The sequence below is a fragment of the Rhamphochromis longiceps genome, linkage group LG13 (genome assembly GCF_057381845.1).
Source record: "Rhamphochromis longiceps isolate RC_006_pf linkage group LG13, R_longiceps_female_GT1.1, whole genome shotgun sequence".
NCBI lineage: Eukaryota > Metazoa > Chordata > Actinopteri > Cichliformes > Cichlidae > Rhamphochromis > Rhamphochromis longiceps.
In genome coordinates this window covers 30,299,130-30,322,566 of record NC_140569.1, presented here as the reverse complement: position 1 = coordinate 30,322,566, position 23,437 = coordinate 30,299,130, and the positions used below count along the sequence as shown (strand labels likewise).

The 23,437-nt window shown below is 39.9% G+C and overlaps 2 long non-coding RNA genes across 2 annotated transcripts; both read right to left on the bottom strand.

Moving 5' to 3' along the window:
- Positions 1 to 481: 481 nt before the first annotated feature.
- Positions 482 to 21,749, bottom strand: LOC146656090 (uncharacterized). The gene is made up of 3 exons (XR_014914409.1): positions 21,442 to 21,749; positions 21,047 to 21,293; positions 482 to 1,554 (listed from the first exon to the last, which is right to left on the bottom strand). It is a non-coding gene; the product is annotated as an uncharacterized LOC146656090 (long non-coding RNA).
- LOC146656091 (uncharacterized) lies at positions 14,857 to 15,931 on the bottom strand. Its single transcript, XR_014914408.1, has 2 exons — positions 15,348 to 15,931; positions 14,857 to 15,199 (listed from the first exon to the last, which is right to left on the bottom strand). It is a non-coding gene; the product is annotated as an uncharacterized LOC146656091 (long non-coding RNA).
- Positions 21,750 to 23,437: the final 1,688 nt, after the last annotated feature.

Sequence of the window (23,437 nt, the reverse complement as noted above, 5' to 3'; positions counted from 1 at the left end):
AGCTATCTCATCTTAGCATATTTATATGCATATTTATAATCATACGGTTCTTGGAGTGAGTGCATACACTCATGAAGTTTAGTAACTTCAGGTCACTGCAACAAGCCCAGGTACAGTTTACCGATGGATGGGTACAGGGACCATGAAATGCACCGTGTAGAAAGTAAAGACCATCGTACATATCATAAGTTTACCAGTCTCACAAATCGTCGTCATAAATACACATTCGTTAACCGTTTATTAATAGGACCTTTGAGCTCAACGGTAATTAATTAGCAGTGGAAATAATTTCTGGTACCCATCACAGAAATGTAGCAGTGACAATAATATTGTATGCTGTAATCGTACTGGGCAATTAGTGATACAAAAAACCTGTTTTATCCTGTGAATAAAAGTATATGTTTTTGTCAATGTACCATAATAACAGAAGCGAAACGCAATATTGTGTCAGGACAATTCACTATTTATGCACAATAAACAAAGGAGCATAGCGCGACAATTTCTGTTCAGCGCCAGACTTGCTTGTAACCTATATCACTAATTATGTTATGAAAATGACGTATTAACTACTAAAAAACACTGACCTTCGTGTAAATGCTTGGAGCAGACTAACCTGTGAGCTGGAGTGTTCTGGGACGTTATATTTGATCTTTGAATGGCTGAAATCCAGTCGCCTTTGTTACTTCGGAAACATGGCTCGAACAATTTCTCCTCAACGTCGTAATCCGATAACAACCGATCTCTTTACCCGTCGGCTTCCCGTGGCTGTCATGCGACCGGCTATTGCAGTTAATAATACAACGGCTTCTTGACATTTTTGTGTTTCTTTTTATCGCTGTATAACTGATTTTAATTGAAAGCCTGCGTGCGCTAGTACCGCTTGCCACGAGTTCCCAGAATCCTTTGCGGTTCTACCCGTGAATGACGTCACATTTTCAATCTCTATATAATATGCATGTTAAATTTTATATTTGGGGTAAAATATCAAGTCTTTTCAAGTAAACCGGTTCAAGTCCAATTCAAGTCCCAAGTCATTGGTGTAAAAGTCCAAGTCAAGTCACAAGTCTTAGAACATTTTTTCAAGTCAAGTCTAAAGTCATAAAATTAATGACTCAAGTCTGACTCGAGTCCAAGTCATGTGACTCGAGTCCACACCTCTGTTAAATTGGTTGCTTGATCATTAAATCACCTTTTGATCCCTTCAATTCAAACCAGTCAAGAACAATGATGTTAGAAAGTTCTGCAGAACCATAGATAACGATCACCTTTTCTTCTTTCCGTTTCTGATTCACACCTCTAGTTGATTTCTTTAATTTGTAATTCAATTCAATTCAATTTTATTTATACAGCGCCAAATCACAACAACAGTCACCTCAAGGCGCTTTATATTGTAAGGTAGACCCTACAATAATACATACAGAGAAAAAATCCAACAATCATATGACCCCTATGAGCAAAGCACTTTGGCGACAGTGGGAAGCAAAAACTCTCTTTTAACAGGAAGAAACGTCCAGCAGAACCAGGCTCAGGGAGGGGCGGGGCCATCTGCTGCGACTGGTTGGGGTGAGAGAAGGAAGACAGGATTTGTACATGTTGCCAACAACAATACAGTTAAAGTTAAGGAAGTAATGAGTTGGTCAACAATGTGAATCTGCAGAGTTTTACTCCTTTAACCAATTTAGTTAAATAAAAGTTTAAATAATATTTTACACTGCTTTTAGGTAACTCAGCTATATATTTAACTCTCAAAGGCTGACTCCTCTACAACTCAAGTTCTGAAAGGATTATTAAATAATGTGCTGCTGGATGCTTCGCTTCTCTTTGTGGTCATTTTGCTTTTTTACAAACCCCTGACTCGTTGGGCCTCTGAGACTGTGCCGAGATCATATTCACCTGCTCACCTGAGAGCCAAGTTCTTTTGTGTTTTGGCCCTTTCACTTCCTGTAAATGCCTCCCACGAGGCCTCTTTATATGTCTGTTCTTCCCTCTCTCCCGCCGTCATTTCCTCTGCTTCTTTTTTGGACACAATCAAAGCAACACAACCCTCTGCACCCTCCTGCTGCCCTAAAACAGCGACGGGCCTAAGGAGAGGGTCCCATAATGCACCTCTCAATGACATTCATTACCCCACCCCCAGCCACTCCCCAACATGTTTCCATTTACAAATGCTGCACCCCTCTTTCGTGCCCCCTCGGCCCCCATCTCCTTTGTGCTGTGATATGAATGCACTTTGATGCCTAATAAGTGGCTCTGTCCTTTTTGACATGAGCAGCCCGTGCCTGCCCTGTTCAGCCAGTAATTAGCCTCCTCTCCTTACTTAGCAGCCGTGTACAAATTAGACCACTCCGCCTCTCTCTCTCTGTCCATCTCTCCCTCCCTGACCTTCATTGGTTTATGAGTACTGCTTGTACCACACTGCTCCATCTTACTCTCGCTCTCTCCTTCTGTGTATCATTTGTTTTAATGTCTTTAGAGGTTTGTCTTTGTTATTTTTTCTTATGATGAGATGTGTTAAAGATGAGTTCAGTTAAATCTTTGCTCACATATAGAATACTTCTAGTCCACACTAAATTCAGTATCCAAGTGGCGGTTTTTGTGTGTGTGTGTGTGTGTGTGTGTGTGTGTGTGTGTGTGTGTGTGTGTGTGTGTGTGTGTGTGTGTGTGTGTGTGTGTGTGCGTGTGTGTGTACCTTTGGACTAAAAATTGAACTTCAAGTGTTAGACTTCTACTCATACCTTTTATTAAATCTGACTTGGAAAGGCCAACAAAGTCATAATATCTTATTTTAGGATTAATCAGTTTCAACATGAATGGATTCAGTTCTTAGATTGGTCTCAAGGTAACTGGTCTTAATATGTTTTAGTAAGGCATTTCCAGCCTCATTTGAAAAAACATAAATCTCACTGGTGGACTGTTGACCTGGTGGATCCTTTTTATGTGAAGAAAAATAAATAAAATAAAATATATATCTATATAGATATAGATATATAGTAGGGGTGCAACGATACTCGTATCGATATTGAACCGTTCAATACAGTGCTTTTGGTTTGGTACGCACATGTATCAAACAATACAAAATTTTTAATTTATTTTATCAACTTTTCTTCTGACGATGCTGTCTGTGTTGAGAGCTCAGTGGATCTGCGTTCGACTACTCCGCCTAGGCTGCACTGTTGAGTGCAGATCCACTGAGCGCAGCGCAAGCTAGCAAGACAGAAGTTAAGCTGTTGTTGCAACATGGCAAATTGAACCTCCCCCACCCTCATTCAGATCTGGCCTTTGGAACTATCTTGGTTTTCATGTGACGTATGACCCTGAAGGTAAGCTCGTCATGGATAAAAGTAAAACAGTATGTCGGATGTGCCACGCAATGCTCAAATACATGGGTGGGAACTACTGCGTTAGTGCAGTTTGCTCGTTAACGTGTTGACGCCGTCCAGCCCCACACACGCGGTGATCCGCAGTAGCTCGTTAACGGAGATTTGCCGAGATTTGTTGTGGCGTTAACGTCATTTCAGATTAACGCTGACAGCACTAGTGGGAACACAACGAATATGACTGCACATTTACTCCGACATCATCCTAGTTCAAAGACAAGTGGAAGCAGACAAAAACAACAAGCACGCATGCTACAAACTTTACCCGAGTCATTTAGACAGCCGTTAGCACATGATTCTCCTTATGGGGACCTGATATGTTTAATATGCTGCTGAGAGTATACCCCAGAAGAAGCGTATAGTGTAGCTTTTATTTTGGAAAGAGCCATTTCTCTGTAATAAACTCTCTTTTCCAAAGATGAGTGATTTCTCGATCAGATAGATTTATTTTTTTTATTACTTTGTTGTTTCAGCAACATTACATTTAAAAACTGTACTTTTGAGTTAAAATATATATTTATAATTTTAATAAATGACAAATTAAAAAAGCATGAACATTTTTTTGTATCGAAAAAATATCGAACCGCGACACCAAAGTATCGAAACCGAACCGTGAATTTTGTGTATCGTTGCACCCCAATATATATAATTGTTATTTTGAAGAATCAGACCAAATTAATGAGTAGGTCAGACTAAAAAAAAGAGGAAAGAAAAACAAACACATATTTCAGAAAGGCAAAGCAAAACCACATTCTACACACGTTCCTACCAAGTAAAAGAAGACCTTGGACGGCTAAAGTCCTATATCAAGCAAGACTGGGCAAACATATAAAGGCATTTTTAAAGGCAGTCAAAAAACATAATTCGCTCAATTCTGAGCACATGAATCAAACATTAATGCTAAAAGTGCTCATCTGTAGAACTGGTGAGCTACCAAAGTACACATGCAAAACAAATAATGATGTTTCTGAAAAAAATATTTATAAAACTAATGTAATGCTAAGTGCTAAAAGAGATATATTTAAGGACATGTACAGATGACACAATTAACCTCAGACTAGGATAAAGAGTGGATAGGCCATGATTGTCCTAAAAAATACAACTGTTTTTATACTACAATATCTGCACACAAGTGCCACACAGGCCTGATGGGGGCAGAGCAGATTAAGGTAGAGGATGTGGTGAATAGGCCCACATACAAAGGCACATGTCCACAGACACTCATAGACAAACCAGAATCTTTGAGCGTTGAGTGCATCTCCAGCTGCCCTGATGACCAATATTTTACCACTAACCCACAACAGGCCAGCTTCATTCAGGTAGGCATGCTGTGTGCCCTCACATCCACCCACCTCCCACCACCCCAGCCTCCCTATATTTCCCAGAATCAATAGAGATGTAAATAAGTTCATGCATTTAGGGACCTTTGTTTAGGGCACTCACACTAGAGAGGCCTGGCCAAGTGCTTGTCCTTTGTCTCCCCTCTCTCACCCCGGCTCCCATCCTTCCATGTGGACGAAGGGCTAGTTCAGATGTTTTTGAAAGGACGCTTGTATTTCACCATATGGAGATGAGATGCTGCATGTGCACCGGTGTGTTTGTGTGCATGCCTGCTCCCATGAGCACTGATGATAACAACAAAAACACACACATGCAAAAAAAAAAAAAAAAAAAAACAGTAAGGGCAAAGACTGTTTTGGTACTGTACATTTAGCTTTGTAAACATGTGTCACCAGTCACCTTTAAACACAAAACAAAACTGAAAAAATTGGACCAAAATTTGGACCCTAGCCTAGCTTAGCTAGCTTATTAAAATAAACCCCAATCCATCTGTATTTTAGGCACAATATGGCTGCGTACAAACCCAGGTGTAGTATCATCTCCAATTACACAGGTGACCAGTCTCAGATCACTAATTGAAGAGGTTGAATCACTAAACATCAGGGATAATATCATCTGAATTTTAATTCAGAGCAATTTAGCCCACTTTAATGGAAAGTGCAAAATAACCGGATAAATAAAAGAAAAAAGTGATAGGAATGGATTTCATAACTAAAAGCACTAGGCAATCAGATGAAATCATGACAGTTATGAGTTTGGCAGGCGTACAGCGTCCAAAGCTTTTTGCTGTAATGGCCACCGCTATTATGAGCATTAGCCCAATTCCCTCACGAATTCAGTACTCTGTGGTGAGCTGGGTCAGAAATACAAACACTCACACACACAAATGCATCCCCGTGTCAGGTCCAGTTGGGTGCTGCGGTGGCGCTGTGAATGTTTGTAGGTTGACTATTAAGGAGAGGCAAGAGGGCAAAAGGGACGTGCTGGTATAATGCATTTACTAATAACTGTTTATTATTGTTGGTTCCCCAGGGGGAGCACTTTATGGAAATGGCTGTATATGAAGGGCAGAGGTGCGAGAAGGCCACTGGGAAAATTAGCTTTTTAGATTCCCCCCACAATGTCCTACCAGCTTCCTACCTGTGGTGTGTCACCCTGAAAGCCGGGATCATATGCATCATATGTGTTTGTTTATGCTGATGCAGACGTACAGCATCGAGGTGCATTACCAAAAACAAAAAAACTAGTATTTAAATCCAGGGACAGTCTGAGCAATTTCTGTGCAAATGTTTGCTGTCAGACAACACTTTTCAACCTGAATCAGCCCCACTACCTCCTCTTCACACTTTAGAAGACAGTGGGCTCACTAATTAACACACATATGCAACACACAACTGCACTGTCTCATACTTGAGCAAGGTGTGATCTCGCACTTATTTGCATACACTAATTAAGTGCATTGCATCTAATAACACAATATAGCTGCCCTGCATTAATGATTTGACTCTTCCAGTGGAACACAATCACATCTTTACAGTCACAGTACCAACAAAAGATTTTTGCATATTTTAACACTGACTTTGACCCAGCAGGCATTTTCACAATACATAATGCAGCGGCACTGGTTATGTAAAGGAGAGAATAAACCTCATATAAAATGTACATTAATTTATTAGAAGTTTAACTTGTTTAACACTAAAATAATTTATGACTCTGGATTTGAAGTCTGATCAAAATAGCAAGCCAGGTATACAACTGTTGATCATGTGTCCTCGTACTGGAGGCACCACTATTCTCTTGTCCTGTGTATTTATTATGAAACTATTTTCTTTATTGTTCTGCCCCAAATCTGGCAACCTAATTCAGCCTGCATGTGCACACAGATGTACTAATAAAGGCCACTATGAAAGGCAAATTTTCATAAAATCTTTCATAGTTCTTTCCCAATATTTCATCCAATCCTCCAAAAAGGTTTCGGTAAATAATCCTTTTCTCTGTTATTGGGTAATAAAGACTAGAATCAATGTTCCCTCTAAGCTGCGCGTGTGCGCAATTGCGCACTGCTAGCACCGTCTCTGCGCACAGACAAAAATCTAACCTGAACTGACATTAAAAAACATAAAAACTTTAACAATTCTGTTTTGCAGTGTTAGTCAGTAAGTGACTGGCTGCTATGGGATTAGAACGATGCCACCTTACCCCATAGTGCAGCCAATAATGCGATTCACATTCGTATATACACAGCTAATCAACGTCGTTGACAGGCTATGACGGCGTCCTTATGCGTCGACACCGGTGTTTTAGCTAGCAAAGTGGCGTGGCTGTTGTGGAGTGAAGCCACGTTAATGACAACGTGAACAACCATTGGAGATGTGAGCAGGACAGACGGAACAATTGACGGAAAAAGTGTGGACTTTATACCAGTTTTTAAATTGTGTTGAAAACACGTAAAACCAGAGTTATGATAAAAATATCTGCAATGTTTGGTTTTCTTCCTGAATACTGTCGTTGTTTATATTTACTGCGGGAAGAAACAGTAAAAACAGCGTTTTATAAGGAAAATGCTCGAAAGCGCTCTCCGCCTGTGAGCAAAAAGAACCCCCCCCCCCCACACACACACACACACAAACACACACCCACTCTTTCCTATTGGTCGAAAAAAGTACCATGTCGACCAATCAAAAAATGATATGGCAACATGGCATTTAGTTGTTTAGGAAGGGGGGAGTTTTAGGAGTGACGGCGGTGTTTTGAGATGTGAGAGATTTGTGACGTTTAGCGCAAATCTTTTGTAGTTAGTGTGTTGTGTAGATTTTTTGACATTTTCATTGTAAGTGGGCTAAAGCAGTTAATTAAAAGTAGTCTAACATAAATGCAAATGCTGTAATTTGATTATTTTAATAAACCATGTAACTTGGATGGATTCGATGCTGGCGTGACCACAGTGCACACGTCTGCTGTTGCTCACAGTGGTCCAAGGGACCGCTCAGGGAGTTGTGTTCACTCAGACACATGAAAAATTAGAGGGAACATTGATTAGAATTTTTTGATCTTCGTTAATCCAGCAGTAACCTTCCAAAGATTTACACTGCCTAACACCAGTGGACCAAAGCACCAGCCCCTGGTTGGTAGAACAGTACACCAGACCAGGCATATGTCATTGGCTGACTGGTGGCACAGTGTGCAATGGTTAGTGTTGTTGTCTCAAAACAATGGTCCTGAGTCCTGGGCCTATGTGGAGTTTGCATGTTCTTCCTCTATGTGGGTTCTCTCTGTGTACTCCAGCTTCCTCTATAGTCCAAACCATCCATGTCGCATGCCAAGTTGGCCGTAAATGGTTGTCCAACAGTCGGGGGGGGGGGGCTGTCTAGGGTGCACCCTTCCTGACATCTGGGATATGTTCCAGCTCGACAATTACCCTCAACTGAATAAGTGGAAGAAAATGGATGTATAGTTGGACGCCTTATTAAGCAGTATTCTTTGTTCCACAATTTTACACATTCTTTTTCATATTGCCCAGACAAACACAACAGACAAAGCAGCTCTTGTTCGTGGTATCAGGAAATTGATGTTACAAAGTTCTAGTGTGCATATGTGAAACATGTCGATGTAAACATATCCTCAATTGTATTGTTGGTGGCACTGCGTTCAAATCTGCAGTTCTGAATTAGAGTCAACAAGCATGATGTAGTTTTAGGCCTGTGAGGTTTAAAAAATCTTCTAACTCCAACCCTCTGCTATTTCTTTACAATTATTTTTCAAATTATTCCCTTGCATCTTCAAAATCAGTTTCCATCAGGTAGAATTTCCTTTTCTTTTCCTGAAAAAAAAAAAAAACGCTTTGTCTTCAAAACTTAGGGTTAGATTTGGAGTAAAGGGTTGGGTTCTCACAGACGATCGCACAGACGTCTCAAGGTTAAAGTTATTTTAGCCGCATTTGGGAGAGATGTGCACCTCGTATTGGATACTTCAATTCAGTTTCTTAAGATTCCCAGCACAGCACTTTGTGCCACCTGGTGGGCTCTCAGTTCATCTTGATTTTGCAAAGCTGAGGGCAGATCAATATGGATTCAACTAAGTTTCAAGTTTGATCACCAATAAAACATATAAGCTTTAGAGAAAATTTACATGGAGCACATTTGCCTTCAAGGTGTTCCATTCTGTGGGAAATGCAGTTTAATTTCCTTCACTTTTATTATTTTTCAGAGAAAGTGTATCTAGCAGATGTATGAATTCCAATAAAGCTTTGTAGGAGTGTAGAGTGGGGTCATGTTAACAATCCATTCAAATTTGTTTTAAGTCCACCAAGGTCTTCAAGGTCAACTCAGTGAATTATTGATTGAAAATTGACAAACAGCTGTATAACTAAGAAAGTATGATTCTTACAAGTGTGGTGTTTATGGTCAATATATAGAAAGTAACATATAAAGATTTAAAATGTGTCCCATTTGACCTCTGGCCTCTCTTTCCAGGTCAATATTTAATTTAAAAATCAAAACAAAAATAAAGCAGTGAACAAAAAACCTTTCACAGGATTTTTTTCCAAAATATTCAAACAATTTTTTGCTAAACAATGACATGAATGTTAGAAATGTAATAAATGCACATGATTAAAAAGTAATAACAAATATTTATATTCAAAATGATCTAGTATACTAAAAGGGGTTTCCACAGGGCAAATAATTTTTTTTTACCACGCTACAAACGTTAAAGGAAAGAAAATATTAATATATATGTACAATAATTTTCCAGTGAATGCAAGTATTTTGTTCTCTTTGACTGCTTCCTGTTTATATTGTGGTGCTTGGTCTAAAAAAGGTCAAAGGTCACCAACAAGTAAGCACAAACACATATATAGATATAAAAGTACATCCTAGATCTGAGATATTATTTTCATGGTATCTCAGTAATTATGTAGTGTTTTTGATTTTTTTAAACAAAGTGAAGAACGCTTCATGACATCTGGAAGAATTAGTAGGAAAAACTACCAACTGCAAAAGGTATAGACAACAACTGTGAGCAGCATTTTGCATTGAGAGAGATCTACAAAGCCCAACAATATTGCATTCCTGGATTAATGCCTTTGTTTTGTGATGTTTGGAGGCTCATTTAAAAGACAAATGAACAAAGTAAATTAAATAAATTATGCAAACAAAAAAATGAACAAATTACAATTTAATCTCTTGGGAGAGTGGGGAAAAATCATTTCACTAAGTAAAGCAAACATTTTAGTCTTTCATTGAAACAAATGGAACTTAAGGAACAAGAACAGAAAACATCCAGGAGGACGCCAAGCTCATTTTACTCAACATATCTTGAAATAAGCCTTACATTGAAAGATGTCAATGAAAACATTTACTAAGCTTGATTATTTTTGAGGGAGTGTGTGTGTGTGTGTGTGTGTGTGTGTGTGTGTGTGTGTGTGTGTGTGTGTGTGTGTGTGTGTGTGTGTGTGTGAGTGAGAGAGAGAGAGCCTCTTGACCTCACAGTGAAGCACCGGGAGAGACTATTTTTCCCTCATTGTCCTGAGAAAGCAAAGTCCAAACCCCGCTGGTTTTGACTGAAGGACGTGTTTATCTACAGCATTTGACTTTTTATTATGCTCCTCTGCAGTCAGGAGGATGCAGCATATGGCTGAAAGGGCTACGATCCAGTCTAGATCCAGCGGGACCCCATCAAAACCAGACACATGGTTAAGCGGATTAGAGCTTACTGTCCATCCTTACAGCTATTTCAGATACATAAAGAAATGTATGCATTCAGATGAACAATGTGGCTTTTAATTGCACAGAACTGTTCAACATAAACGTAAAGACTAAAGGGAAGCAGCAAGAAGAATAAGGTTCTATCAACACTATGATGTCATTTTACGGTTATTTTTACATGTAGCTTAATTTGCAGTTTTCAGGCATTTAGTGAGTTTTCCAACTGGTTTTAAACGTAAAGTATACCAAAGTATAAGTAAGTATAACCAAAGTATACAAATGTTATTTTAAGGATCCCTAAAATTTAACAAAACCTTCCTCAGAATTTTTAGGTGGCTCTTTTTAGTCAATATCTCTTGTGCTTTGTGTGCTTCTACGACATATTTAAATTTGCTTCCCGTCAGTATGAGCTGACTGCTTGGCTGATGCCCTTCTGCACATCCAGTTGGTAAATCACTTAGGGTGTACTTTTTAAAGCTTCTCTAACCTGCCTACACTTGCTGTTGACACTACAGGCTGCTTTGCAACCCACCTCCATCCTAACTGCCGCTTTTCACACTGCTTCTGACTTGGGTGTTATTGTATCTTCTCTCATTGGTGCCTGCTCTCCCTGCTTTTAGTCTGTGCACATGAAATGGTGCAGAGGTCATACTATCAGTTGATCATGACTTAAGTGTAATTTAGAATAAATGCAGGAGAATCTAAAATTAATATTTTGCACTTAAAGACATCTGTTGTTGAAAGAACAAAAAAAACCAACAACCAGATAATGTAATTAACCCAAATATAATAAGTAAGAAGAATAACTAAAACAAGTGCCAGCTTAGGCATCCAGCTAAGTTTTAGGTAATTAATATTTTCCAGAATCCAGGGAATCAGCTGGAAAACACAGTCTAAACTATGTAAAACTATGTAAAAAGGCTACAATATTGTAACACTGCATTGCATGGTTTTCATAGCAAAAAGAAACATACTTCAATGTATCTTGGTTACCGGGGTGACTAGGCCCGCCCGAGGCAGTTGTGACGACACAGCCGTTCTGAAAAGGTCAGAGATTTTACATGCACTTATTCACACAACTTTAAATGGTGGCCGATGTCAACATCAGTTTTCTAAACCCCTTTAAAACTGACCTTTTTCTGGTGAGGTCTGGCTGCACAAGCTATGATCTTTTCCTAAATTAAAAGTAGACTTATTGCACTTTTTCTGCCAGAGATACGGTTACAGTGGTGTTTGTGTAAAAGTCCAGTTTCAAATAATGAGGTCAGTGTGTGTCCCATGGTGCCAGCACATAATTGCTGTCACCGATGTTAGTGTTAAATGGACTGGGATTTAAATAGTATGTTCTTAACACTCCAGTCCAGTGGATGCCTTGACATGAAGGCACTGGTGGAGCCAGCGATCTAACCACCAACCTTCCAATAGGTAGATAACTCATTACATCTTCTGAGCCATAGCCAAACCTGTAGAAAGGTGTTCACACATATCACGGTTGCTTCTTCAGACACAGGTGTTCCAATCAAATTTAATAATAAACACATGATCTACCTGCTCCTTCCACTTAGTCAACTAAACCAAAACACTAATATTACTACGTAAACCTTTTCTTTTTGCCTTTTAGACCAATGTACCCAAGTTGAACATTAAAAGACATTCAGACTTGTGAGAAATCTCCACCAGACCACACAGGTATGAAATTCCCTGATCAACTCACAGGAATTTTGTGTAACGACGGCCTCAGATTTTAACCAGACATTCTAAAAGCTGCAACAATTTTGAATTATATCAATATTACATCATGTCCCTTTCGCCCTTTTTACTGGCCTCCATAACTTATATCGCCCACTAATATGTGCCAGGAAATACTTACCTGATAGGATATTTTCTCAATAAAAAAATTATGATGATCAAGAGTGGGGGGTAAGGATAAAAACAAAGAGTCTAATCCCATAGTGAAGGAAGACATATCTTAGCATCAGGAAGGAAAGGAAAGGCAACCAGGCAGGCAGTCGGCCTGAACTGTAATTAATGAACAAGTTTCTCATGATTAACTTTTATTAAGCGATACTCCTGAGTCCTCCTGCCGGCAGGTAATAGGAGAGGCCTGGGGAGAGGGAGAGGGATGAAGTGAGGGAAGGACAACGGAGGGAGACACTCGACCCCATTATTTCTCCTCAGCCACTCATAAAAACAGCATCCCGTAAACTCATAAAATCCTTTCCCACTGTAACTGGGCCCTTAAGCTGCGGCCTGCTAAATTAGAAGGGCATGCAACGCTCAGCTAGGAAAGCCTAGTATAGATGGAATGCTTTATGTCTGCATTTTGAGATGGTATTTATTTTTCTAATAAAACACAGAGATGGTGGTTGAGAGTAAATATTTTTATGCAGGTACTTTAAAGTAGGACCTGATTTCTTCACATATGACAAAGACGCTTTTAGCCAGTGTTTTATTTCTGGCCTTTATACTTTTTTTTTTTTAAAAAGGCTATTACTTCAACTAGTCTTAGATTAAGAGTAAAAGAAAATAAAACAGCTAAAACCTTAAGACACTCATCACAAATAACCTTGCAGGTGCACAGGCACCATTTCCCTTGAGATAAAATGGCAACTCTTTTTATTGAACAGAAATTGTTTTTGTTGTGTTACAGTGCTTTAGAAATCCAATTTTTATTTTGTTTTGCCCAGTTGAAAATACTGTTTTGTTTGTTTTTTGTTATATCTAATGCACATGTTGGTATAAATAAATTAAATAAAAACTAACTTATATAGGGCATAATTACTTTTTTTCTTGCTAGCTGCCATTATGAGGAGCTGTAACTAACAATGTTACTTTTCCATTTCTGAAAATGTTTTCCGCTTGTTTGTGAAGCTCACTACATATATAAAGCCCTCATTCATTTATATAAGAATTACAGGTTATTTAATGTTTCACTTTGGGAAATATGTTTAATTGAAAAAAACAATCTGCATACTGAAAACATGTTTTTTCATGATGCTTGAACTAGCAGATCGTTGGCTATGCTAATACTAGAAAAAGAAAATTAGCTGAGGAATATTGATACAAAAACATCAATATTACATCATGTCTATGAGCTTACATCTGAAGCTCTTAATTTTGTTACTTTTATATTTAGTTTTTAGTTTTAGATCAATTTAGTTCAGCATTATCTTTTCTTACAGCTTACCAGCTAGTTTTGGCATGTGAACTTAAATGTTGAGATTTTGTCACAACATAGCCTAACATGATGTCAACTCTTGCCCCAGAAAGAGCAGACGCCAAGTTTAAGCTTTAGTTCTGCCAACAGGTTTGAACAGATTCCTTTTCTTTCGTGTTGGTTAAAGAAGTGAAGCATAATAATTCAATGACTAAGAAGATTTTTTTTCTTACAGAATATCAGTTACTACCCTCCCAGACCGACAGCCGCTTACATCCTGATCACTGACTGTACACTACAAATAAGAAAAATTCTCAGTAAATGACTGAAAAATGACTGTATGCAACTCGTACTAATATGGTGAATAGTCTGAGAATTCAAGTTCATTTTACGTTCGAAGTTAAAATGTTATTTAAAATTGACCAGAAATCTATACTAAATGGACTAAAGGCTTAAGAAATACAAATTCGCAAATGTTAATGAAACTCAGTATCTTACTTAACAAAAATCTAACAGTCTTGTATTTACAGGCATTTGCTTTTTTTCAGTTTTGTAAATTATTTTGATCTGACAGAATTCAGTTCAGTTCAGTTCATTTTTATTTCAAACATTTCAAACATGTGCCTTCACAATCATTACAAAATATCATTCCATTATTTGTTTGAAAAGGAGTAGGCAGAAGTATTTACTTATTTGTCCCTACCCCCTCAAGTTTTACCTCTCATTCATTTAATTTTTTTTTTTTTAGTCTTAAATTAAACAAACAACATATGAAACAAAAGTACAAAGAATCAAACAGTACATGGTATGTAAGAAATTAATAAAGATATTCATGTTAAATTATGATGTGCATTGCTCTCCTTATTCAAAAAACAAAACTTTATGAATAAAAGATTAACATATTATATGCAGGGGAAGAATCATATAGCGCTTATGAGAAGTGGCATAGTCATTCTCACAGTATTCTAGAGATTTTTTGACATAGGCTTCTTAAAACCTCTGTAAATCATATATCATTGAACGCATTAAAGCTACCAAATCTCCTGGAGAACAAGCTTCTGGAACAAATTTCGACAACATCAACTGACCTGGCAATATCTACTTTTGAAAATGATTCCCTGCATATCAGCCCTGTGTATTTCTCCACGTCCAACAAAACTCCACCAGCACATCAGGCTTTATGAAATATATGGGGAATCACATTAAATCAAAATGAAGCTCTTATTTCCAAATATAATAAACAGAAATCCAGGCTGCTAACACCTAGTGAGGTCTATGGCCCGGTCGTCTGAGCCACACAGCACAAAGATGGTGTGGTCTTCATATAAGAGAGCTTCATAAGGCAAGCATCCTCCTCAGACACCTCTACTTCATAAAGAAGCATTAGCCATTAGCCACTAGGACTCACATCTGATCACAGCCGCTTTAGCACTGCCTTGTCTTTTTGCATGCATTCTAACACATGTTATTAAAATGACACCTGCTTTAGAGTCACATCCCCACATAGAGTCTGTAGTGTTTTCAACGAGGATGTTGGTGACACCGAGTTAAACCACAAATGAAGACCCTGGAGTTTAGTTGCAGCTTGTTTAATTGTCTCCATGAACATGTGGTGAAAACTGAAATGACAGAAAATAAACTCCATCTCAACAGGCAGAAGCATGTTTACATCAATAAAGTGCATTACTCTCACTAAAACATTCATGTTAGCAAATACACATTAATATCCAAAGTTATCTGTACAGACTGTCATATAAAGTAACTTACGGCGTTCCGGCCTGATAATTCGGAGTAGATGGCATTAGATTACATCTCCATACTGCCTTTAGCATGAGGAGCCTGTTTCTCAGCAAAACCTAGCGCTTGACCAAAACCGGAAGTGCTCGACCGGAACCGGAAGTGCCCCGCCAGAACAGGAAATACATTTTAGCGATATTTTCCTTTTAACTAAAACGTATGTAAAGCATGAATTATTCATATTAACAACACATATTAATTTCTTAATGGCAAATCTTTTTAGAATTATTTATTTCAAACTTATGAACCTATTTATTCAGAGAAATGCCTTAAGGGCAACACACTCCCCGCCTGGCCTCGGGAGGCCACTATGCTAAACAAACATTATGCATTCAGTCCTTTGGCATGAGGAGGATAACTTCTGTAACTGGTCGCATAAATGTCTTTATGCACCCTTGATTGCATGTCTTTACCTCAATTTTCCTTACTCGATCGTCCTTGCTTGGGAATGTGGCAGTGACCCTGGCCATGGGCCAGCTGTTTCGTGCAACCTGCTTGTCCTTGAGCAGAACCAGGTCACCAACTTGGAGGTTTCTGCGCGACCCGGTCCATTTCTGCCTTTGCTGCAATGTGGGTAGATACTCTCGCCTCCAGCGTGTCCAGAACTGGTTGGAAAGGGCTTGGACCCGTCTCCATTGTTTGTTGTAGAGGTCTTTATCCGAAAAGTCTCCAGGTGGGGATAGGAGGCAAGATTTCTGCGTAAGGAGCATTGAAGGGGATAGGACGAAAGGGTTCTCTGGATCAGAGGACACTGGGACGAGCGGCCTTGCATTTATTATGGCTGTAACCTCAGCCATGAGTGTGCATAACACGTCGTGAGTCAGTTGAATCTTATTTTGTAGTAGCATGGAGTCCAGGATTCTGTGGGCGACTCCGATCATGCGCTCCCAAGAGCCTCCCATGTGGGATGCATGTGGTGGATTAAACTCCCAACTGCAGCCTTGGATAGTTAGGTACTGCTGGAGTGATTTATCCATTCCAAGTTCCTTTGAAGTGCTAATAAAATTGGTGCCACGGTCAGATAGCAGCTGTTTGGCGGGGCCTCTCAGGGCGAAGAAGCGGCGGAGGGCGTTTATGCAGCTGGATGTGTCCAGAGATTCGATTACCTCAATATGCACAGCTCTCGAACTCATGCAGGTAAACATGATGGCCAACCGCTTACTTTCAGCTACTCCGCCCCTGGTACGCCTGGTTGTTACGGACCACGGTCCGAAGACATCAAGGCCGACGTAGGTGAAAGGAGGACAAGTTTTTAGGCGTTCAGGTGGTAGGTCCGCCATGAGTTGTTGTTCTTGTTTTCCACGTAGTTTGCGGCAGGTTAAACATTTGTGGATTACTGAATTGACTAGTTTTTGCCGCCTAAAAGCCACAGCCCAGCAGCTCTGATTGCTCCTTCCGTCAGATGACGACCTTGGTGCCTTGTTAGCTCGTGGTAATGGCGAGTGAGCAGAAGGGAGATGTGACTGTTTTTTGGAAGAATTACTGGGCTCTTTTCAACACTCTCAATTTCTGCGTGTTTGAGTCGGCCTCCAACAGAAATGAGACTGTCCTGTAACATTGGGCTGAGCTTCTTGAGGGGGCTCTATTTTGAGATTGGCTTGCCAGCATCAAGGGCAGAAAGTTCCTTCTCAAAGTATGCCTTCTGTGTCTCTTTGAAGATGACAGTTTTTGCTTGAGCAATCTCCTCTGGAGTTTGAGGCAGATGACATTTGTGCCAGCCTTTGCATTTTTTGTTTGGATTAGTCCCATTGAAGGACTTTGCAATGTGGATAAGATTTGCTATGGCTCTGACTAAAGACTGAAAAGTAGAAAAGTGCTCAAAACGCTTACAGATGAGTACTTGGAGGTGAGTGATGTGAGTTTTTACTTCTGGTCTAATTTCTGAGTCCTTATCTGGTTCAATCAGGTCAAACATTCCACTCAGTTGTGTTGTCTCTGCAGCAGGATGGTGGATGAAGGGAGGTCCGGTGAACCAGGTGGACTTTTTTAGTTGGAATGGCGACAGTGACCTAGACGCATGGTCTGCTGGATTTTCCTCTGTGCGCACATAATGCCACTGTTCTGGCTTTGATGACTGGCGAATGCGCTGTACTCTGTTGTTTGGTAATTGCTGGCGGGGTTCCTTAAATGGAAGTGGGGCGACCCAACTGTTGTCCACATCTCTGTACATAGTATTGTCCATCATTTTTAGAAAGAGAGTGTCCTGTATTGAGTGAGCTGGTTTGTTGTCGTTATCTGTCCGGTTAAAAACTGTTTGACCCAGAGTTTGTTCGGGCGCTTTACCTGGCCTGTTTGTGTGTGGCATTTCTTTGAGTTGCAGAAGGCTATTGCCTGGTTTGAAAACTGTAGGGCGGCCATTTTCCAGAACGACTGTCTTCAGGGTGCTGACTGTAGGCCTATGGACATTACCCAGACAGACCTCCCCAACTACAACCCACCCTAGGTCTAGGCGCTGGGCGAAGGGGGCATTATGGGGGCCGTTAATTCTCTGCCTGACCTTGTGTGCCTGTAAAATGTCTCTCCCTAGCAGCAGGAGTATTTCGGCTTTAGGGTCTAGCTCAGGGATGAACTTTGCTATGGTACGGAGGTGCGGCTGGTGTAGCACTGCGCTGGGAGTTGGGATTTCATTCCTATTGTTAGGGATGTCCTGACACTCTATGAGCGATGGTAGAGGAATTACCACTGACCTATCCAGTGACTCGATATGGAAGCCTTCAGCTATTTTACCCCATGTTTCTACAACACCAGAGCGTGTTCTAAGATTGTAGGAGAAAGGTTCGCTTTTAATGTCAAAAAGTAGGGCTGCTCGATTATGGCAAAAATGATAATCACGATTATTTTCACTGAAATTGAGATCACGATTATTTGACGATATTTATTTAACCCTTTAAGACCTACTATAGAACCAAGTCCACCAGAGCTTATATTATTTTTATTTATTTATTTTACATGCTGTAGTGCCATTTGTGGGAGCATTTCAAGTTGCTATACATCAATACCACTGTTATAGCCCATATTTTAATAATATGTATGCATTAAGTGCATAGTAATTACATAAATTGCAAAAAAGTGCAATAAACTACAAAAAAAATTGAAAATCGCTTTTGTTTTGTTTACATATATTTCTACTTGGAGAAGTTTAAGAGGTTTATCCCTCAAAACTTTAAATACAATAAAGTTGCAAAAAATAGTTTCCCACCACAGGAAATTTATTTTGAGTGTCTTCATAGTTTTATTTTGGAGATACAGCAATTTTTATATACTGCAGGAAAAACAAAAAACAATCCTATGATGCAAATTTGCAAAGAAAACAGCATGTGCATCATTTCACTGTGGGAAGTGTTACGAACAGCTGATAGGAACGGCAAAGCGTGTTTCTGGAATATTATGTTTTTGTTCCTGCAAGCGCTTTTTATGCAGTTTTTGCAAAGCTATATGTGGAACGAAACCGTGACCGAGGACAAGCTGATGGCATCAGATGTAAGTACAACTCCTCCGGTTTCATATGCAAAACAAATTATTGCGCTAGCTTACACGGTTCAGGTTCTACAGGGATTTAAAAATAGTTACGCAAAACGGAGCGTGCTGCTCTGACCGGCTTTAAAGGGTTAACAATGACTTTAAAAAAAATAATATAAAATAGTGTGCAACACCACTGAAGTTTTTTTTTTTTTTAACTCTTTTCAACCAACGGCAGTCACTCTCCAAATAACTTCTGCTTAGCTTTCCGAGCTTCCCTCGGGTCCTCTTAATCAGCGGTCTCCACCCTTTTTTGCGCCACGGACCGGTTTATGCCCGACAATATTTTCACGGACCGGCCTTTAAGGTGTCGCGGATAAATGAGGGAGGGGCTAATAATCGGCTCAGTCATTTTTAATGATCGTTGAAAGCCCAGATCGTAATCGTGATTAAAATTCGATTAATTGAGCAGCCCTATCAAAAAGTTCGAAGAACTCAGGCTTGGCTAAAGAACGATTGCTCTGATCGTCTAGTATTACATATGCCTTAACAGCTCTGTCCTTGTAACCTTTAGGGTACACCCATGTGAGACATATCTTGGAACATGAACGTCCCCACTGACCTGAACCGCACACGTCTGTGCAGCTTGTTGTGACATCAACCGTGTCATGACTGTTTTCTCTCTCCCCGCCATTCTCTTGTGCCGGAGGTGGAGCCTTGTTGGTCTGTGGTGGAGGACCGGGATGCATGACTGCGTCGTGACTTGTGCTGTCACATTCAGAACACTTTACTGAAGATTTGCATTCCTTCGCAAGATGAGTATCTGAAGAACAGCATCTGAAGCATAATCCTTTCTCTTTGAGGAAGGCCTTCCTTTCGTCCAGTGCTTTATTCCTAAATGTTCTGCATCTTTTGAGCGGGTGTGGCTTGTTATGCAGTGGGCAGTTCCGGTTAAAGTCCTTGTTAGGGGGAGAAATATAGGTTTTGTGTACAGTACTTTTTGTGTACTTGCTGGAATTTAAGTTTTTTGCAAAAGGTTTTTCTGGTTTTAAGTTTTGCTGTTGGAAACTTGGATCATTGTGTTTCTTTGCCTCTTTACATATGAATTCACAGAAGTACTCAAAAGGTGGGAAACAGCCTTGGTTGTTCTCTTTATATTGAGAGCCGTGTGACATCCACCTCTCCTGAAGTCCATATGGGAGTTTGTCTACGATTGGGCTGATTCCACGAGAAGTGTCCAGATAGAGTAGACCAGGCAGATGGCCGTCTTCCTTAGCGCCTTGAATCTCTTGCAGTAAATCTCCTAGTTCACGTAGCTTGACATGATCTTTGACTGTTATTTTGGGGAAACTGTCCAACCGTTGGAAAAGTGACCTTTCGATTATTTCTGATGCTGCATAACATTCATTCAGTCTTTCCCATGCTTTGCATAGAGCTAATGTGGGGTTGTTGACATATACTGAACGTATGCGTTTCACCTGATCACTCGACTCTCTCCCTAACCACTTTGTCATGAGATCTAGCTCTTGAATGGGGGTGAGTTGGACTTCAGCTGTCGCACTGGTAAATGAAGAGCACCATGCTCTGTAGTTCTCTGGCCTATCGTCGAACTGGTAAAGGCCTGAGATTATTAAATCTCGACGTGCCATGTATTGGGCAAAGGGTTCTGCTGGATTTAAAATGCTGGCCGTGGTGTTATAGTTATGCTGAGGTATGAATGGTGAGCCGCATGGGTTGAGAGGGTTATTTTGTTTCTCCACTTTAGGTTTTGTTTCACCTTTCAGCTGGCTGGGCTTATTTAGAGCAGCGATATTATCTTTGGTAAGTCTTGTTTCAGAGTTGATGGGTTGTGGCTCTAAATTGCCTTCTTCAGAGGGATGCCACGTTACAAATGTGTTCGGTGAACTTGCTTGGGGGCAAGAAGTGGTTGGTAATTTTTGTGGACTGGGAGATAGCTTGGTGTCCATTTGAGATCGTACATATTCATTTGTACGTTCTAATTTTACGCTTTCTGATGGAGATTTTCTACTCTCAGGTTCTTCTTGTATAGCTTCAGCTTCCTCTAGCACTTCTGCTTCAGCTACAGCAGCATCAGCTTCCCTCTGTAATGTTAACACTTCTAATTCTGCATCTATTTTTGCCTTTTCCAGTTCGCTTTGAGCTTTTTCAACCTTTAACTGTGCTTCTTTTGTTGCATAGCATGCTCTCACCTTGGCAGCCTCTGCTTTAGCTCGAGCATGGGCAGCGCTTACTGCTGATCCAGATGAGCGGCTGGTCCTTAAACTGCGTGCAGACTTGTTACTGGATGCCATTTTGACCGTGATGAATCACCAGTAGCCGCCTTTTCACTGTAGTGTTTTCAACGAGGATGTTGGTGACACCGAGTTAAACCACAAATGAAGACCCTGGAGTTTAGTTGCAGCTTGTTTAATTGTCTCCATGAACATGTGGTGAAAACTGAAATGACAGAAAATAAACTCCATCTCAACAGGCAGAAGCATGTTTACATCAATAAAGTGCATTACTCTCACTAAAACATTCATGTTAGCAAATACACATTAATATCCAAAGTTATCTGTACAGACTGTCATATAAAGTAACTTACGGCGTTCCGGCCTGATAATTCGGAGTAGATGGCATTAGATTACATCTCCATACTGCCTTTAGCATGAGGAGCCTGTTTCTCAGCAAAACCGAGCGCTTGACCAAAACCGGAAGTGCTCGACCGGAACCGGAAGTGCCCCGCCAGAACAGGAAATACATTTTAGCGATATTTTCCTTTTAACTAAAACGTATGTAAAGCATGAATTATTCATATTAACAACACATATTAATTTCTTAATGGCAAATCTTTTTAGAATTATTTATTTCAAACTTATGAACCTATTTATTCAGAGAAATGCCTTAAGGGCAACACAGAGTCGCAATGACTGCCATCTATCTGCTATCATCTACTAGGTAGTTGTGTTGAGAAAGAGGGTGTATGTGTCAAAAACAAAGAGCTGTATCTGCTGACTATCTTTTGTCAGTAATATTGTTATAACCATATCACTGATTTTATTTTAGCTTCTTTGTTTCTTAGCAGTTGAATCCTTTTGTGCATCACACTAGACCTCGACGACTTGACAAGAAGCAATCTATCTACCTAGCTATGTAAGATTAAATAAACATTAGCACATATCTATAGCATTTGAACAATGAAATTCAAATAAAATCTCTCCACAGTGAAATCTGCAGGCAAAGAGGGAATAAGCAGTCTTTGCTGTCAAGGAGAGACCTTGTGTTATTGCCAGTCACTTCTCTTCATGCTAGTCTGTTATTGTCCAAGATGTATTCCAGGTGAGTACATCCACCTTACTGGCTGTGGTGAAGCTACATAGAGCATTATACCTGTATGGCTACAATGATGGTGATGTGTAGTTACACTCTAGGAGGGTGCATGTCAGGATGGAGTCAGAAGAATTTGCAGTTCTAATGTTCCTTCTTTAACAAAAAGTATGAATCCATGCATTTGTTAAACATTTTTTGCTTAATCAGTTCAGGGCAGCGGGTGGCTGGGCTGAAGCCTATCCCAGCTGTCATACGGGTGTGAACCATGGACAGGTCTGTGATCTGTCTCAGCCTAGTATAAATCCACTGTACCCAATAAACAACCATAAAACAATACTGACACTGTATTTTACATGTAGTAATACACAACATTTTGTTTATCTTTTCTTTCCTTTTTTCTTAAAGGACCATCTAAACATCACTGCTTACATCTCCCGATTAACTATAAGCTTCAGCACAGCTGTTAGTATTTCTTTTTCTTTCATTTTTCTTTTCTTACATCAAATCTGCAGTACTTATTATGATTCTATTATTACGTGCATAGAAATGTAGCATTCAAAACATTAGTGTAGACAGGCAGGCTATTTATGAATTCATTAGTTGTGGTTTTATTTTTGTGTTGCTGGACTTCCAGCTTTACAGATGTGACGTTTCCCTCAAAGGTGCAGCATTATGTTTCCCTTTATGTTATTTAAAAGGCCGGTTCATTTGCCAAAGCTGACCATATACTAGATGCTGTCAGGTTTGTAGTGACAGGAAAGTTGCGATAAGTAGCCAGCAAGTGTCAAATAACACGACACCTCCAGTGATGTGTAGCAAAATGTTTGTGTGTTTACATGCTTGTATGTGCAGCCATTGTGCGCCACACTTCACGCAGATGTTGCTGTTGCATCGGGACAAAGAAGCACACGATGTCGGACAGAGTGGAGCAAGCTGTAGCCAAACAGACAGACACACTGAGAAAAATGAATGCATCTTTCCTGCCAAATAATGCACCCATTCAAATGCGCTCCTTCTTATCTTTGTGAGCATCAATGAAAAGTGCTTTGAATGCCATCCTGACTCTATCTATGTCCTGCATAACAAGTTAACCTGTTGTTTATGAATATAATCAAGGCATCAGCCACCGCTATTGCCACCTGCCAGCATTAGTCTTTGACAATGGCTCAGAATTTACGCCCATACATTTCAGGCTATCTGTGTATGAAGTGAAGACACACAATAGGGCTGGCGGCTCAGCTGATGTATCAGCTTCCAGCATTCCTCGGGTC